General features: G+C 37.9%; 1 protein-coding gene; it reads right to left on the bottom strand.

Annotated features, from left to right (window-relative positions):
- The window catches only part of Erich1 (glutamate-rich 1), a gene marked incomplete at its 5' end in the record, with an annotated part of 52,793,804 nt that overhangs the window by 44,019,593 nt on the left and 8,756,330 nt on the right, over window positions 1-17,881 (bottom strand).

The following is a 17,881-nucleotide window of genomic DNA, read 5'->3' as shown; positions in this document are numbered from 1 at the left end:
TCACTGAAGGGGTAAGGTAAGGTATGACGATACTGTCATCCTGAGATCTTAAACTTCCTCGTGACAAGTTGGCCTTTAAGAAAGAAAGAACAGGGTGTTTCCTTGAGTGGCCTGTTCAAATGGATAAAAAAATAGTTACTCATTTATTTTATCAAGGAAAATGAAACAATAAATTTTAAAAGCTGAGAAGTTAACAATAAATATAAATAAAATAAAAACCATAAGTATGGTTTATCAGGGCTGAGAAGGCAACTAATTTTGTTATACATAAAATTTCTTCGTGTTCAGTTCCCAATGTAAATTTTATACACACTCTTCTTAAGGATTGTGCATTTTTGCATGCATAAGAACAAAAATGTTTCTGGAGACTTCAGAGAAAGCGATGGTAAGCATGTTGCAATCTCTTCAAAGGTCCTTTTAAATTTCAAAGGCAGGTTTGTCACACATACATTCTCCAACTTGGAAAAACTAGCTTCCTGTTGTAATCAATACAGATTACCCTTGCACGTAAAACAAATCAGACAAATATTCTAAATTGTTGAACTTTCTGGGTACATGTATCTTCTGCTGCAAGTTTATTTACTTTGTACAGTTTCCCTTCTTTATTACTTCAAGGCCTGTTTTATATCAATGACCAAATCATTGCAGGAGCAACAACATCACTTACTTGAGACAGAATCACTGAAGCAAGAAAATACGTGTCCAAAGCTCCAGGATTGGTGCTGCATGATCTCTTGCTTTTGCACACTCTAAACCTCTCAAAAACTGACAGTGTTTTTAACTAGAAAATACCAATTAGATATCCAATACCTAATAGTCAGCCCTGAAAACATACATTAAAGTAAAAGTATATGGACTAAACAATGTATATTTAGGAATATGTATTTATACTCATATATCCATATAATAATAATTTGTGAGAAAAAGAAACTGTAAATTTAAAGGAAATGAGGAAGGGTATAGGGAAGGGTTGGGAGGAACAGGAAAAGAAAAGAGAAATGTAATTATACTATAATCTCAAAAGTAAAATTTAAAAAGAAGAAAAAGCCAGCTAAAGTCTGTCATAAATTTTATATATTTGCAAACAGTTGAAAATCTGTATATCCTAATAATAATAATTTTTAAAATAAATTTATTTATATTTTACCCGTATTTTATGCAGTGGTTTATTTTCTTGATAAGTTTATGTTATTTTACTTATACCCATAATGCTTCATTCTGCAGTCAAACCATATATCTCATTGAGTTTTGAGTCTTCACACAAGGTGAAATTACCACGCATTTGTTTTGTTGTTGTTTGCTCTTTTTCTTATAAGGTAAACCATTTAATTGGGGCTGGCTTACAGTTTCAAGGGTTCAGTCAATTATCTTCATGGCAGGAAACATGGCAGCGTGACGGCAGACAACATGGTGCTGGAGAAGGAGCTGAGAGTTATATATTTTGACCTGAAGGCAGCTGAAGGAGACTGTGGGTCATGCTGGCCATAGCTGGAGCATAGGAGCCCTCAAAGCCTAACTGCAGAGTGACACACTGCCTCCAACAAGGCCACACCTCCTAATAGTGCCACTTCCTATGGCCACAGTATGCATTTGTTTTAATGTCAGTAATGCCCCCACCTTGTTCCTTCTTGATTATGGCACTTGAAGATTTACAATTCCAGAAGAGAAAGATATTTGGTCATCAAAAGTAAGAGAGGATGGGAAGTGTTGTGTTGTGCCTCTTCCAGGTGCCTGTGGCCAATGCAGGGGATAGCAGATTACACAAACATTTACATTATAAAGGAGATAATAGAAGGCCAAAGGCACAGAAGAGTTCCACAATGACTAACAAACAACAGTTTTAATTAGTTCATCTTGAAATGAAAATGATTTCATTTAATTAAAATATCATACTGCAAATACAACTTGGTATAAACCTCTTTTAATTTGTAATCAAAAATCATATATTCAATGTGGGATTAGCCTGCTACTGCATTTAACTTCTTCATTGCTTGACAGAGCAATTTTTGGCTGCTTTGAGTACATGAAAATCTGATTACCAATTTATGTTAGTGTCACCTAATACATCCAAAAGAAAACACACAGGCATACATTTTGTTATCTTGTTTCATTGATGAAGAAACCCATAGAATTTAGTCTATAAAGGATAAGTCATTAAAAAAACGGGATTCACTAATGAGGGAAGTCAAACCTGCTACTTTGTATTTCCATCACTATGACAAATTGTTGAGACTCATCAATCAAGAGAAAAGGTTTATTTTGAGTTACAAGTTTGGAGACTTATGTTCATGGTCAACTGGTCCAGCTGCTGTAGCCTGTGGAGAATCAGCACCCCACAAAAGAAGCTCGTAGCACAGAAGAACTGTTCACCTCATGGAGCAAAAGAGAGAGGGAAAAAAGGGCTGACATTCCATTATTCCCTTAGAAGGTGTACCCCAGTGACCTCTGTCCCTCAACATAGGACTATCTCTTAAAGGCTCAAACATCTCTCAAGAGGGCCAGGCTGTGGTAAAAGCTAACCGAGGGACCTTAGAGAATATTCCAGATCCAGTTCAGCACCTGCTTAGACTTATTTAAATAACCAAACTATTAAAATGAGTCAAAATGTGTAGTTTGCTAACATTTCCTGTGTCATCCTGGTTGACTATAGATTCTATCTCTGGATCAAAACAGGATTCTTATTCTTTTTCATGTTGGGTTGTAGGGTGAAATAACCAGATGTTTGTTTAGTACTCTGATGATCTACATCATAGCATTAGCTCAGTTTTAGGCCCTGAAGACACAAGAGTATTCAAGAGTGTCTCCTTTCAGTGTTCACAGGGTCTAATTACAGGAGGAGCTGATGGAAAAGAACAGCTGGCTAGATGGTCAATTCCGAACAGGGAGAGAATATAATAACTTGCATAATTATTATAACTGTGTAATTTGTGTTTAGACGTTCGGATTTTCACAAGGCAGAGAAAGTGCAGTCAATGTACATATAACATGCTAAACATATTACATGCTAACTCAGAACAACCATAGGAGTAAGTCTGTTCTCATTAGTGGATGAAGAAACAAGAAACGGAGATTTTGTAAACAGACACAAATTATGTGTTATCAAAAGAGCTAGATTCAACACATGTCTACAACCCCAGCACTTGGGAAAATGATACAGGATAGCCTCCTTGAGTTCTAGACCCATCATGACTGTATAGGAAACATCAGGTCACCCTGTATCTGAAAATAAAGAAAAACATCAAAACATCAAAAGCATCAAAAAGCAGTGACTTGCCTGGATTTGGACTTGGGGTTCTTTACTGAGAACACTGAATCTATCAAGATGAAGAGAGAAAGTGACTGAGAGAGAGGAAACAGCACATGTTTTCTTGGGGAAGTCAGTAGTATAGAGCGTCAGAAGCATGGAGTTCTGGTAAAGGCAACAGAGAAGCAGAGTGGTGTATCATATGGGTTTAACCCATACAAAATTCTCAATTCAGGAGTCTGTCTTTTTAGCCATCACAGACTGTCCCTGATGATGAAAAGAAGAAAAGAAAATTCAATTCTTTTTTTATTCCAGCAACCAACAGATTGGGAAAAGATCTTTACCAATCCTACAACAGATAGAGGCCTTATATCCAAAATATACAAAGAACTCAAGAAGTTAGACCGCAGAGAGACAAATAACCCTATTAAAAAATGGGGTTCAGAACTAAACCAAGAATTCACAGCTGAGGAATGCCGAATGGCTGAGAAACACCTAAAGAAATGTTCAACATATTTAGTCATAAGGGAAATGCAAATCAAAACAACCCTGAGATTTCACCTCACACCAGTGAGAATGGCTAAGATCAAAAACTCAGGTGACAACAAATGCTGGCGAGGATGCGGAGAAAGAGGATGCGGAGAAAGAGGAACACTCCTCCATTGTTGGTGGGATTGCAGACTGGTACAACCATTCTGGAAATCAGTCTGGAGGTTCCTTCTTTTTACTTAATCTTTTTTTTTTTTTTTTTTTTTTTTTTTTTTTTTTTTTTACATTCCAGACTTTATTCCCCTCCCGGTTTCACGCTCCAACTGTTCCACATTCCACATCCCATAACTCCTCCCGCACCCCTGTCTCCACAAGGATGTCCCCACCTCCCACCCCTGACTCCACCAGACCTCTAAACAACCTGGGCCCTCCAGTCTCTTGAGGGTTAGGTGCATCTTCTCTGACTGAACCCAGACCTAGCAGTTCTCTGCTGTATCTAAGTTAGGGACCTCATATCAGCTGAAAATTCAGTTTTTTAAGTTTCCAGGTATTTTGTTTCGATTGAAATAGTGCTTTTTCTTCCATGGTATACATTATAAAATTCTTTTTTATTAATTAATTAATTAATTATTTTTACACTCCAGATTTTTTCCCATCCCGGTCCACCCTCCCACTGCTATACATCTCATTGTTCCTCTGCCACCCCGCTCCCCATCTCCACAAGGATGTCCTCATCCCGCCCAACTCACCAGACCTCTAAACTCCCTAGGGCCTCAGTGTCTTGTGGGTTAGGTGCATCTTCTCTGACTGAACACAAACTTAGGAATCCTCTGCTGTGTATGTGCTAGAGGCCTTACTTCAGTGGGTGTATGCTGCCTGGTTGGTGATCCAGTGTCAGAGAGATCTCGGGGGTCCAGGTTAATTGAGACTGCTGGTCCTCCCACAGGGTCCTTCCCCTCCTCAGCTTCCTCTAGCTTTTCCCTAATTCAACCAGAGAGGTTAGCAGCTTCTGTTCATTGGTTGGATGCAAATATCTGCATCTGACTCAGTTTCTTGTTGGGTCTTTTAGATAGTAATCATGGTAGGTCCCTTTTTGAGAATGCCCCATAGCTTCAGTAATAGTGTCAGGTCTTGGGGCCTCACCTTGCACTGAACCCATTTTGGGCCTGTTGCTGGACCTTCTTTTCCTCAGGTTCTTCTCCATTTCCATCCCTGCATTTCTTTCAGACAGAAAGAATTATGGGTCAGAGCTTTGGCTGTGGGATAGCAACCCCATACCTCAGTTAATGTCCTCTTTTTCAGCTGGAGGTGGATTCTGTTGAAGTAAAATTAAAATAATTACTTTCTTTTATTCCACACTAGACCCAAGACATCTATTTGATATTTTCATTTCAGTCAGCAAAGTGTCTCACCTGTTTTGCTCCATCCCATATCACATTGTCGATGGCTACTCTGAGCCTGGCAAAAATCTCTCTACTCGTCTAGTTCCCAAGACAGGTTGCTACCATGCCAGGCATACTTTTTTTTTCAATTGATAATATATAATTTGCTCATCTAGACATAAAAAGCCCTATATTCATCCATCCCTTAAGAATATTCATAACAACCTGTAAATGTGCAGGGAGGAATCTTTACATCCACCTCCATGTTTTCTTGGCAGCTTCTCCTCTCTCCTCTAGTCTCTTCCTCCTCTCTAAAACTTTTCTCCCACCATCCTTCCTTCTTGTCCAATGACAGGCCTCATTTTATCTTGTACCTGCCTTCACCTGCATAATGACATCATCCTACAGGATTCAATAAGTTCCCTCTCCCCACTGTAGGGCCTTTCTTCTAGGGTTTCCCCACTTTGAGTCCTGAGAGTCTCTCACTCCCCAGGTCTCTAGTACATTCTAGAGGATCTTCCCTACCTCTTTCCATGAGATAGGAATAAAGTATCACTCATAGCAAGAATTTCTATGTCTCGCGTGCTTCTTGCCAGCGGAAAGTCGCGCGTGGGACATTTTCACTCAGGACAATATTTTCTAGTTCCATCCATTTGCCTGCAAAACTCAGGATGTCCTTGTTCTTAATAGCTGAGTAGTATTCCATTGTGTAAATGAACCATGTTTTCTGCATCCATTTTTCTTTCATGAAATGTCTGGGTTGGTTCCAGCTTCTGGCTATTACAAATAAGGCCACTATGGACATAGTGGGACATGTACCCCTGTGGCATAGTGGGGCATCTTTTGGGTATATGCCAAAGAGTAGTATTGCTGGGTTTTTAGGTAGATCTATTTCTAATTTGAGGAACCTCCAAATTGATTTCCAGAGTGGTTGTACCAGTTTGCAATCCCACCAGCAATGGAGAAGTGTTCCTTTTTCTCCACATATATCAGAAAGCAAAGTTTCAATAGGACAAGTTGATTTGTTCATGGTCATGTTAGAACCCTAGCTGGCATGTTAGTGTCATGTCTTTCTTAGCTGAGTCTCTTTTTACTCTGTTACATGTCTACCTTGTTATAAATGAAAGATGAAACTGCCTTTGTCAATATCTGTCCATTATGAGCATAGGTAATGTTAGATTATCATTGATATATTTAAAATAATTAATATATTTAAAACATATTGCTCTTTTATATTCACATAACCACGGACTATCTGGCTATTCCCAATAAGATTAACAAATTGTTTATATTGGAAGAATTTATTCCCTTTTCACCTCACAACAAAAAAATATAATATTTAGTTCACTTACCTTGAAACTATAGTATTGCTTAATCAATTTGTTCCCATGAAACTGCTATTACAGTACATCCGGGTAAAACCACTGTCACAAGTTTGGTTTTATCAGAGAATAAGAGGAATGCTTCAGAAAATAAGAAAACAACATGTTTTCCTCTATATGGCTCTAATCTGCCCTTCCATATTTTCCTTCTGGTAACCTTCAGCTATCTGAGTCAACATTTAACTCTTAGTTACTGTTCATCTTATCTCTACAAGTTTCCTTCACACACACACAAAAGAGTCACATGTGCATTAAAGATAGAGTTACCTTTGAATGAAAATACAAAGGGAGTGTATTGTGTTCTTCGCTCTATCAATAGGAGAAAGTTGGAAGCAAGGCTCCTGTATACATTCAAACTCTGAAGAGTAATTTTATAAAACAATTTTTATTTAAAATCTGCCTTGAAAATTTAATATCCCTCCCTATCTCATCTTTCCTGAGATGCTGCTCAAATTCAGTGACCAGAGCAATGTGTGCCTTAATGACTTGTGCAGCTCTGAGAATACACATGCTTACATAGAGTAGGAATCTCTGGAGTCCGAGAAGCCAGGATAGCATTCCCAAGATGTACCAGACAGATGTGATGCCTAAAACAGAAGGCCACAAATATTTGTCTTGTATCCCTCTCTATGTCAGAGAACAGAACCTGGAGTTCACCAACCAAAGAGTATACATGGGGGGGACCCATGACTCCAGCTGGATATGTAGCAAAGGATTGCCTTATTAGGAATCATTGGGAGGGGAGCCCCTTAATCTTGTGGAGGGTCGATGACCAAAGGTAGGGGAGTGCTAGGGCGCTGAGGCAGGAGTGGGTAGAAAGATGGGGGAGCACCCTCATAGAGGCAGGGAGAGGGGTGAGGGGACAGGATTTGTGGAGGGGAAACTGAGAAGGATAACATTGGAAATGTAAATAAATAAAGTAACCAGTAAAAGATGAAAAAAATGCAGTCTTAGGTTTGGTGGAGCATGTCTTTAATCTTAGCAGTTGGGTGGCAGACACACACACACACACACACACACACACACACACACACACACTGTTTCATCTCTATAGACATTTTATATTCATATGAAGTCTATATAGTTTCATATTTAAGGGGCACCTGAAAAAGAAAATCTATGCTTATTTCTTCTTGAAACGTTCATCTTAATATCATAGAATACAGGGAGTCACAGAATTGAAACTTGAAATAATTAATTGTGAAAGGAGGTTCATTCATTATTTTCAGAGAAGACCTTAAAGCTAAAACATTCAATTCTTGGATTCTTTCCAAAGGCTCTGTTCAGTTGTTTTGAAGTTACAGTGGGAAAGAAATGTACTTTTCCTATCATACCCATTGACATTTTTAAACAGAAATAATTCAAAGATTTTTAAACAGCAAGACTTCCAATTTCTGTAGTTAATCCATCGTGGAGAAGAATCTGTAGGAGGAAAAAAAACTATGAAAAATAAACTTAGAGTATAATCATCTTTTAAACCCTGGAATCAAACTAAATTTTCCAATGTTTCTGCTTGTCCTATCAAAGTTTAGTTTACTTTAAGCTAAATGAGAAAACAGGTTCCTGTATTGTTCTCTTATAACGTCCGTTTAGTCTCTTTTAAAGTCTTCCAAAACTCTATCATATTTAGAATCTAAGAAAAAGAGGTCACTTCCCCATGAGTTCATAAAATATTAAGCTAATTATTCTTCCATTTGAGACTTTTACAGAGAGTCTTCTAAGATTGCACAAAGTAAAATTAATATGTGACCTTTCCATGATCTAAAATCCAAATTAAACTCTTAAACAGTCAAGAATATATATGTACATGTATGAAACTGTCATGAAACAAATGTGATTTTTAAAAGGGCATAATTTAGAGGAAAAAACCCTATGACACAGTAGCACAGAGATACATGTTTACCTTTGTAGAAGTAATAGCCTCTTAAATGTAGGGAACGTGGAAAATCTCTGCATTTTAATGTGTATTACAGGCACAGATATGTTGAAGCCCATGATATACTTAAAATGTAGGTAATATCTTGAACATGATGCATATTTCGTACTCAGCAGCTCTCTTCCCCTTTATTTAAGGCAAATAAAGATTGTATTACCCATGACAGTATTTTGTTACTGAATTTCAATGTATTTACCCACATTTTGTATACCAACATTGTAATGTTGTTCATAAAATGTTCTTCTTCCTAGGGACTAAAGAATTTGAAAAGCCTACTTCATCCTGTTCTCACACATCATTTTCTATTTGTATGCATAATGATCTCCTCATGCATACGATAATATTAAAAAAATTCATTTACGTGTTTTTTTTTCAATGTAACACATGTTCCTGGATATCATATGACATAAGATATTCTCACTATTCAAATCACACAGACATTGTTGGTGGACCTTTGAGGCGCAGGGTTTGGGTAGAGTGACTTCCACGGCAAAGGCCCTGTGGTTAAAGATTTGCTGAACCCAGGGCAAAACACAGAGGGAAAAGAATGTATCACACAAAGGAGACAGCACTTGGCTGGTAAAGAACATTTCTCTCAAAGAGCAAACTCGGTCTATCAGTGACTGGTTTAGTCATAACACTGTTTAGCCTTTTAAAGAGTCAGGATTGTATAAATACAGTGCAGGAAGTTCAAAAAGTAATATTTTAGAAACCACATTCCTTTCTCCACAGCAGACAGCACAGAAGGTTCCATTTCCCACATTAAAACACTCTGTCTTCTCCTGGGGACACAGTGAAACATTTACCAAGAAGTCTGAACAGCCAGGATCATGAACCCTGATTTTTTTCCGTTATGTTCACAAGAGCAATGGATTCAATGGCTGTCCAAGACTCTGAAATAGCCTGTTCAGATTTCTTTGCTCCCTCTCAGCTAACACGAATCACTTTGACTAAGTGTTGCCTTGCTTTGTAGAATGGTATTCTGACATTATTAATAGTTGGCTCTGTTGAGTTGACCACAATAAGAGCTTTCTCCAGCCTGAGATAGAGCCAGCAAGCCGTTGTGAATGTCAGCATTAAGCTTGAGATGGACTCAGATCCAAATTTTAAAATATAATAAACATGCTCCGGAGATACATTACCATGGACTTGGTACTAAAAACCATCATAATAGTGTGTTCATGGAATTCCAGATTAAACTTCATTTTTAATGTTTCAAATGAGAGTATATCACAGAACGAAACTTCTTATGGGATTCATAATATTTACTAAATGAGGGATGCTCATTTTCTGCTGGAAGGATGGGGGAGGAGCAAATGAGTCTTTACCTGTAACTGAAACACCACTAACAGTTGATAGTTGCTAAGGAATGAAAGGTTTGGTTGTTTAAATCTTTATTTTAAGGATGCAGTTCCTGGTAGATTGACCATGCTCTGTACGTACATGCATATATATATATATATATATATATATATATATATATATATATGCAATAATTGGACTTAGCGGGTTATAACCAAGCAAACAAAAACAAAACAGAGGACATAATGTTAGAAAACTAATGTGTCTTATGGAGTAGTCAAAGGGGAGTGGGATAATTATGATCAAAACTGTGTATGCAAGAATAAAATTCTCAGAATAAGTCTTTAATGTTATATTTTTTAAAAAAACAGCTACCTAGCTCAAAGCTCAGTTAACTTATGAGATAAAAGATAGTCTCAAAAATATCTTCTGTTTTGATTAACAATGGCATGTACCTAGTAATATGTTATAAAGAGGTTTTAGAGAGCTGTGAGGGTCACCTCAGGCATGCTTCACTTGGGCCAAGTACAAGAGACCATTGCAGGAAGGACATGCTTACAGGGATGTGGGAAATTGACTCTAAACCCATGTATCTCAATATAACATTCTTTGTTAACAACAAATGATGAGATAGAATTCTAATCAAACAGGTTTAAGCCATCATATATAAACCAGAAGAAATACTAAAGTCCCATCATTTCATGACCAGATGAAAAAAGATAAATATTTAATGAAGAAACTCTCATTTGTTTGCTTTTCTTGGAGAGAAAATTTTCAATTTTTTAACAATAAAGTTTTAGAACTGTTCTAAACACTCTAGAACATTCCTTGTATTGCCTATACTAGGTAGTCTAAATTTCATTTAAAGCCTCATGTTTCAAACAATAATATTGAGGCCATGCATGCCAGAAAGCCACTAAGGTTGCCTGCTGATGTTTTCCTTTCTGCCTCTGTTCCCCATGCCTAATCACTCAGTTTTGTCCCTAGCTCCCTAGGTCTGCAACAGAACACCAACTGGAGCCTCCCTTCCTCCCTATCTACAACTTATTTGTTTCCCACAGACTATCCTGTCCTGACCCCTCCCTCCCACAACTCATTATTATATCCCAACCACCAATACCAGCAGGCAATCTCTGTGAACACACCAGCTGAGCAGGTCAGCAAAATGGGCAACACACAGTCATCCCACTCTCCAAAAACTCCAGCTAGGAAACAGAAAACAAGAACAAAATACATACCCAACAAAGACAAATGCTAATATCAGCACTTAGACTTACAATTATCTCAAATCCAGATGTCCAGACACCAGCATAAGAGCAAAGTGTCAGCCAGGGCACTAAAAGCCACCTTTCTACCATAGCCTTCCTTGAGTATTCCAACACAGTTGAAGCTCAAGAAAAAGACCTAAATGAAGATGGTAGAGGTCCTTAAAGAGGAAAGGAATAAATAACAAAGAGAAATCAAGGAAAACACACACACACACACACACACACACACACACAGACAAAACAATAAGAAGAAATGAATAAATTCCTTATGGTAAGCCGTGAAAAAACTAGAGTTGAATAAACCATTCAAGAAATGAAAATGGAAATAGAAGCAATAAGGAAAACACAAACTGAGGGAATTCTGGAAATGGAAAAATCTAGGTAAGTAAACAGGAACTACAGATGCAAGCTTTGATAACAGAATACAAAAGATAGAAGAGAAACTCACAGGCGCTGAGATATGATAGAAGAGGTTACATTGGTCAAAGAAAATGTTACTTACAAAAAAAAATTCCTGACACAAAACATACAGGAAATCTGAGACACTATGAGAAGACTAAATCTAAGAATAAGAGGAATAAAGAAAGGAGAAGAATCCAAGCTCAAAGGAACAATATTTTGTACAAAATCGTAGAAAAATATTTCCCTAACTAGAAACATACATGAAGCATATAGAACAATAAATAGATTAGATTAGAAGTGAGCAGCCCTAGCTACATAACAATCAAAACATTAAACAGACAGAAAATGGAGGAATATTAAAACCTGCAAGGGGAAAAAAAAAGAGGAAATAACAAAGGCAAACCTATTAGAACTGTACCTGACCTCTCAATAGAGAAAATTCTAAAAATCAGAAAGGCTTATTAAGTGGAAACTTTTGGTTTCTTTTGAAAGTCAGTTATGTCAAGTGATGTTTTGCTAGGGCATACAGTTGAATGGATGTTTGGTAAAGCAGGAGGTGAAAGAATGCTTCACTGAAGCAGACATAGGTGAAAAGATGTTTTGCTATAGCAGATATGTGAAAGGATGTGTGATATTTTGAAAGAATATATGACCCCACAGACAGTGGAAGTTTGAGCTTTGGTTTGCCTTGCTCTATCTTGCTAGTCTTTGCTGACAACACAGCATGTACTGCTTATATTACATTACATTGTTGAGCTTCACTTGTGGTGAAGTCATAGATAGAAACTTGTCGAAGTACTTCTTGTGAGGTTCCTATGGCTTCTTGCCATTTCCACAGATTCAGGCCTGTTGGCAACCCTCACAGTTTCCTCTGGATTGAGCTGATCTGTGTGTGGTGGCTGCCAAGTGGACTGGACTGCAGCTGCTGATTTGAGTTTTCTGTTTGCTTGTGTACTGGACTGAGAACAACAAAGACTGGAATCATCCCAAAGAACTATTTCTAAACAGGTCCACTTCCCTGGGTCCTAATAACCTTTCTTTTCCACTACCTCTGATGGGTGGTAGGCTAGAAGGAACATTGAACCTTATTAAAGTAAGTTGAAAAAATACTCATGCCTATAGGCCTAAACAGTATTATACCCAACAAAACTTTCAATCACCATAGATAGGTGGTTCTAAGATTCCTAATGCTGCCACCCATTAATACAATTTCTCGTGTTTGTAGTAACCTCCAACCATAAAAGTATTTTTGTTGCTACTGTAATTTTGCTACTGTCATAAATCATAACATAGATATCTGTGTTTTCCAATGGTCTTAGGTGAAACCTATAAAGAGTCCTTCAATCCTCAAAGGGAGTCATGATTCACAGCCATAGCTGGAGAAAATAAGATATTACATTATAAAGTCAAATATAAATAAGATGAACAATATCTATCTACAAACCAGCCCTAAAGAAGTGCAAGACAGAAAACTCTATCCTAAGGAGATTAGCTAAATCCATGAAGACACAGGAAATAAATAATTTCACAGTAGCAAAACCAAAAGAAGGGAAACACATGCACACGCACATGCACACTATCACTGCTACCACCAAAAAAAGCCAACATCAAAAAGTAATAGGAATCAACAAAGGTTGGTCATTGATATCTCTCAACTTCAATGATGTCAATTTCCCAAAAAAACAACACAGACTAACAGAATAGATGTGAACAAAGGATGTCTTCTTCTGCATCTCAACATCAAGAAGAGACATTGCCCCAGAGTAAAGGGGTTGGGATAAGAAATACCAAGGTAATGAACCTAAGAAACAAGCTGGTGTAGCCATTCTAATATCTAACAAAATAGACTTCAAACCAATACTAATCAAAAGAGATGAGGAAAGACAATATATACTCATTAAAGAAAAATATATGAATATGGCATTTCAAATTATTAACATGTATATCTCAAACACAAGGAAACCCAAGTGTGTAAAAGAAGCACTACTACAGATTAAATAATATATTGGCCACCACACGCTGAGAGTGGGAGATTCTAATATTCCACTCTCACCAATGAATAATTCACCCTTGTCAAAAATTAAACAGAAATACTGGATCTAATTGATGTTTTAAGCCAAATGGACTTAATATATTTACAGAACTTTTCATCTTAACACAGAAGAAAATACTTTCTCAGCACCTCATTGAGCTTTCTTCAATATTGACCACATACGATGAAGCAAAGCAAGTCCTCACAAATATAAGAACATTGAAATAACTCCCTGCAACCTATTCGATCCTGCATCAGCGATTAAAGCTGAATGTCAACAATGGAAATAACAGAAAGCTTATAAACTCATGGAAGCTGAAATACTCTCTACTGAATGAAAAGTCGGTCAAGACAGAAAGAAAAAAGTAAAGACTTCCAAGAATTCAATGAAAATGACTATACTACATACATATCTTTATGTGACACAATGAAAGCAATGCTACGAGAAAAGTTCAGGACACAAAGTATTAAATTAAAACTTGGAGGAATTTCACACTAGCAACTAAACAGCACACAGGAAACCTCTAAACAAAAAGAAATGATCACACCCAACAGAAATAGATGGCAAGGTATAAGGCCTCTGGGCTCCCGTGGGGGAGGGCCCAGGAGCAGCAGGACCCCTGCCTGAGACACCGCCGGACCCTGAAGGAAACAGACCGGATAAACAGTTCTCTGCACCCAAATCCCGTGGGAGGGAAAGCTAAACCTTCAGAGAGGCAGACAAGCCTGGGAAACCAGAAGAGACTGCTCTCTGCACACACATCTCGGACGCCAGAGGAAAAAGCCAAAGACCATCTGGAACCCTGGTGCACTGAAGCTCCCGGAAGGGGCAGCACAGGTCTTCCTGGTTGCTGCCGCTGGAGAGAGCCCGTGGGCAGCACCCCACGAGCGAACTTGAGCCTCAGGACCATAGGTAAGACCAAATTTTCCGCTGCAAGAAAGCTGCCTGGTGAACTCAAGACACAGGCCCACAGGTACAGCTGAAGACCTGTAGAGAGGAAAAACTACATGCCCGAAAGCAGAACACTCTGTCCCCATAACTGACTGAAAGAGAGGAAAACAGGTCTACAGCACTCCTGACACACAGGCTTATAGGACAGTCTAGCCACTGTCAGAAATAGCAGAACAAAGTAACACTAGAGATAATCTGATGGTGAGAGGCAAGCACAGGAACCCAAGCAACAGAAACCAAGACTACATGGCACCATCGGAGCACAATTCTCCCATCAAAACAAACATGGAATATCCAAACACACCAGAAAAGCAAGATCTAGTTTCAAAATCATTTTTGATCATGATGCTGGAGGACTTCAAGAAAGACGTGAAGAACTCCCTTAGAGAACAAGTAGAAGCCTACAGAGAGGAATCGCAAAAATGCCTGAAAGAATTCCAGGAAAACATAAATAAAGAAGTAGAAGCCCATAGAGAGGAGACACAAAAATCCCTGAAAGAATTCCAGGAAAACACAATCAAACAGTTGAAGGAATTAAAAATGGAAATAGAAGCAATCAAGAAAGAACACATGGAAACAACCCTGGATATAGAAAACCAAAAGAAGAGACAAGGAGCTGTAGATACAAGCTTCACCAACAGAATACAAGAGATGGAAGAGAGAATCTCAGGAGCAGAAGATTCCATAGAAATCATTGACTCAACTGTCAAAGATAATGTAAAGCAGAAAAAGCTACTGGTCCAAAACATACAGGAAATCCAGGACTCAATGAGAAGATCAAACCTAAGGATAATAGGTATAGAAGAGAGTGAAGACTCCCAGCTCAAAGGACCAGTAAATATCTTCAACAAAATCATAGAAGAAAACTTCCCTAACCTAAAAAAAGAGATACCCATAGACATACAAGAAGCCTACAGAACTCCAAATAGATTGGACCAGAAAAGAAACACCTCCTGTCACATAATTGTCAAAACACCAAACGCACAAAACAAAGAAAGAATATTAAAAGCAGTAAGGGAAAAGGTCAAGTAACATATAAAGGCAGACCTATCAGAATCACACCAGACTTCTCGCCAGAAACTATGAAGGCCAGAAGATCCTGGACTGATGTCATACAGACCCTAAGAGAACACAAATACCAGCCCAGGTTACTGTATCCAGCAAAACTCTCAATTAACATTGATGGAGAAACCAAGATATTCCATGACAAAACCAAATTTACACAATATCTTTCTACAAATCCAGCACTACAAAGGATAATAAATGGTAAAGCCCAACATAAGGAGGCAAGCTATACCCTAGAAGAAGCAAGAAATTAATCGTCTTGGCAACAAAACAAAGAGAATGAAAGCACACAAACATAACCTCACATCCAAATATGAATATAACGGGAAGCAATAATCACTATTCCTTAATATCTCTCAATATCAATGGCCTCAACTCCCCAATAAAAAGACATAGATTAACAAACTGGATACGCAACGAGGACCCTGCATTCTGCTGCCTACAGGAAACACACCTCAGAGACAAAGACAGACACTACCTCAGAGTGAAAGGCTGGAAAACAACTATCCAAGCAAATGGTCAGAAGAAGCAAGATGGAGTAGCCATTCTAATATCAAATAAAATCAATTTCCAACTAAAAGTCATCAAAAAAGATAAGGAAGGACACTTCATATTCATCAAAGGAAAAATCCACCAAGATGAACTCTCAATCCTAAATATCTATGCCCCAAATACAAGGGCACCTATATACGTAAAAGAAACCTTACTAAAGCTCAAAACACACATTGCACCTCACACAATAATAGTGGGAGATTTCAACACCCCACTCTCATCAATGGACAGATCATGGAAACAGAAATTAAACAGTGATGTCGACAGACTAAGAGAAGTCATGAGCCAAATGGACTTAACGGATATTTATAGAACATTTTATCCTAAAGCAAAAGGATATACCTTCTTCTCAGCTCCTCATGGTACTTTCTCCAAAATTGACCATATAATTGGTCAAAAAACGGGCCTCAACAGGTTCAAAAAGATAGAAATAATCCCATGCGTGCTATCGGACCACCACGGCCTAAAACTGGTCTTAAATAACAATAAGGGAAGAATGCCCACATATACGTGGAAATTGAACAATGCTCTACTCAATGATAACCTGGTCAAGGAAGAAATAAAGAAAGAAATTAAAAACTTTTTAGAATTTAATGAAAATGAAGGTACAACATACCCAAACTTATGGGACACAATGAAAGCTGTGCTAAGAGGAAAACTCATAGCGCTGAGTGCCTGCAGAAAGAAACAGGAAAGAGCATATGTCAGCAGCTTGACAGCACACCTAAAAGCTCTAGAAGAAAAAGAAGCAAATACATCCAGGAGGAGTAGAAGGCAGGAAATAATCAAACTCAGAGCTGAAATCAACCAAGTAGAAACAAAAAGGACCATAGAAAGAATCAACAGAACCAAAAGTTGGTTCTTTGAGAAAATCAACAAGATAGATAAACCCTTAGCCAGACTAACGAGAGGACACAGAGAGTGCGTCCAAATTAACGAAATGAAAAGGGAGACATAACTACAGATTCAGAGGAAATTCAAAAAATTATCAGATCTTACTATAAAAACCTATATTCAACAAAACTTGAAAATCTTCAGGAAATGGACAATTTCCTAGACAGATACCAGGTATCGAAGTTAAATCAGGAACAGATAAACCAGTTAAACAACCCCATAACTCCTAAGGAAATAGAAGCAGTCATTAAAGGTCTCCCAACTAAAAAGAGCCCAGGTCCAGACGGGTTTAGTGCAGAATTCTATCAAACCTTCATAGAAGACTTCATACCAATATTATCCAAACTATTCCACAAAATTGAAACAGATGGAGCCCTACCGAATTCCTTCTACGAAGCCACAATCACTCTTATACCTAAACCACACAAAGACACAACAAAGAAAGAGAACTTCAGACCAATTTCCCTTATGAATATCGACGCAAAAATACTCAATAAAATTCTGGCAAACCGAATTCAAGAGCACATCAAAACAATTATCCACCATGATCAAGTAGGCTTCATCCCAGGCATGCAGGGATGGTTTAATATACGGAAAACCATCAACGTGATCCATTATATAAACAAACTGAAAGAACAGAACCACATGATCATTTCATTAGATGCTGAGAAAGCATTTGACAAAATTCAACACCCCTTCATGATAAAAGTCCTGGAAAGAATAGGAATTCAAGGCCCATATCTGAACATAGTAAAAGCCATATATAGCAAACCAGTTGCTAACATTAAACTAAATGGAGAGAAACTTGAAGCAATCCCACTAAAATCAGGGACTAGACAAGGCTGCCCACTCTCTCCCTACTTATTCAATATACTTCTTGAAGTTCTAGCCAGAGCAATCAGACAACAAAAGGAGGTCAAGGGGATACAGATTGGAAAAGAAGAAGTCAAAATATCACTATTTGCAGATGATATGATAGTA

The sequence above is a fragment of the Rattus norvegicus genome, chromosome 16 (genome assembly GCF_021556685.1).
Source record: "Rattus norvegicus strain SHRSP/BbbUtx chromosome 16, alternate assembly SHRSP_T2T, whole genome shotgun sequence".
In the NCBI taxonomy this organism is placed as follows: domain Eukaryota; kingdom Metazoa; phylum Chordata; class Mammalia; order Rodentia; family Muridae; genus Rattus; species Rattus norvegicus.
The sequence above is the reverse complement of the archived record's forward strand: the minus strand, read 5'-3'. Positions and strand labels throughout refer to the sequence as shown.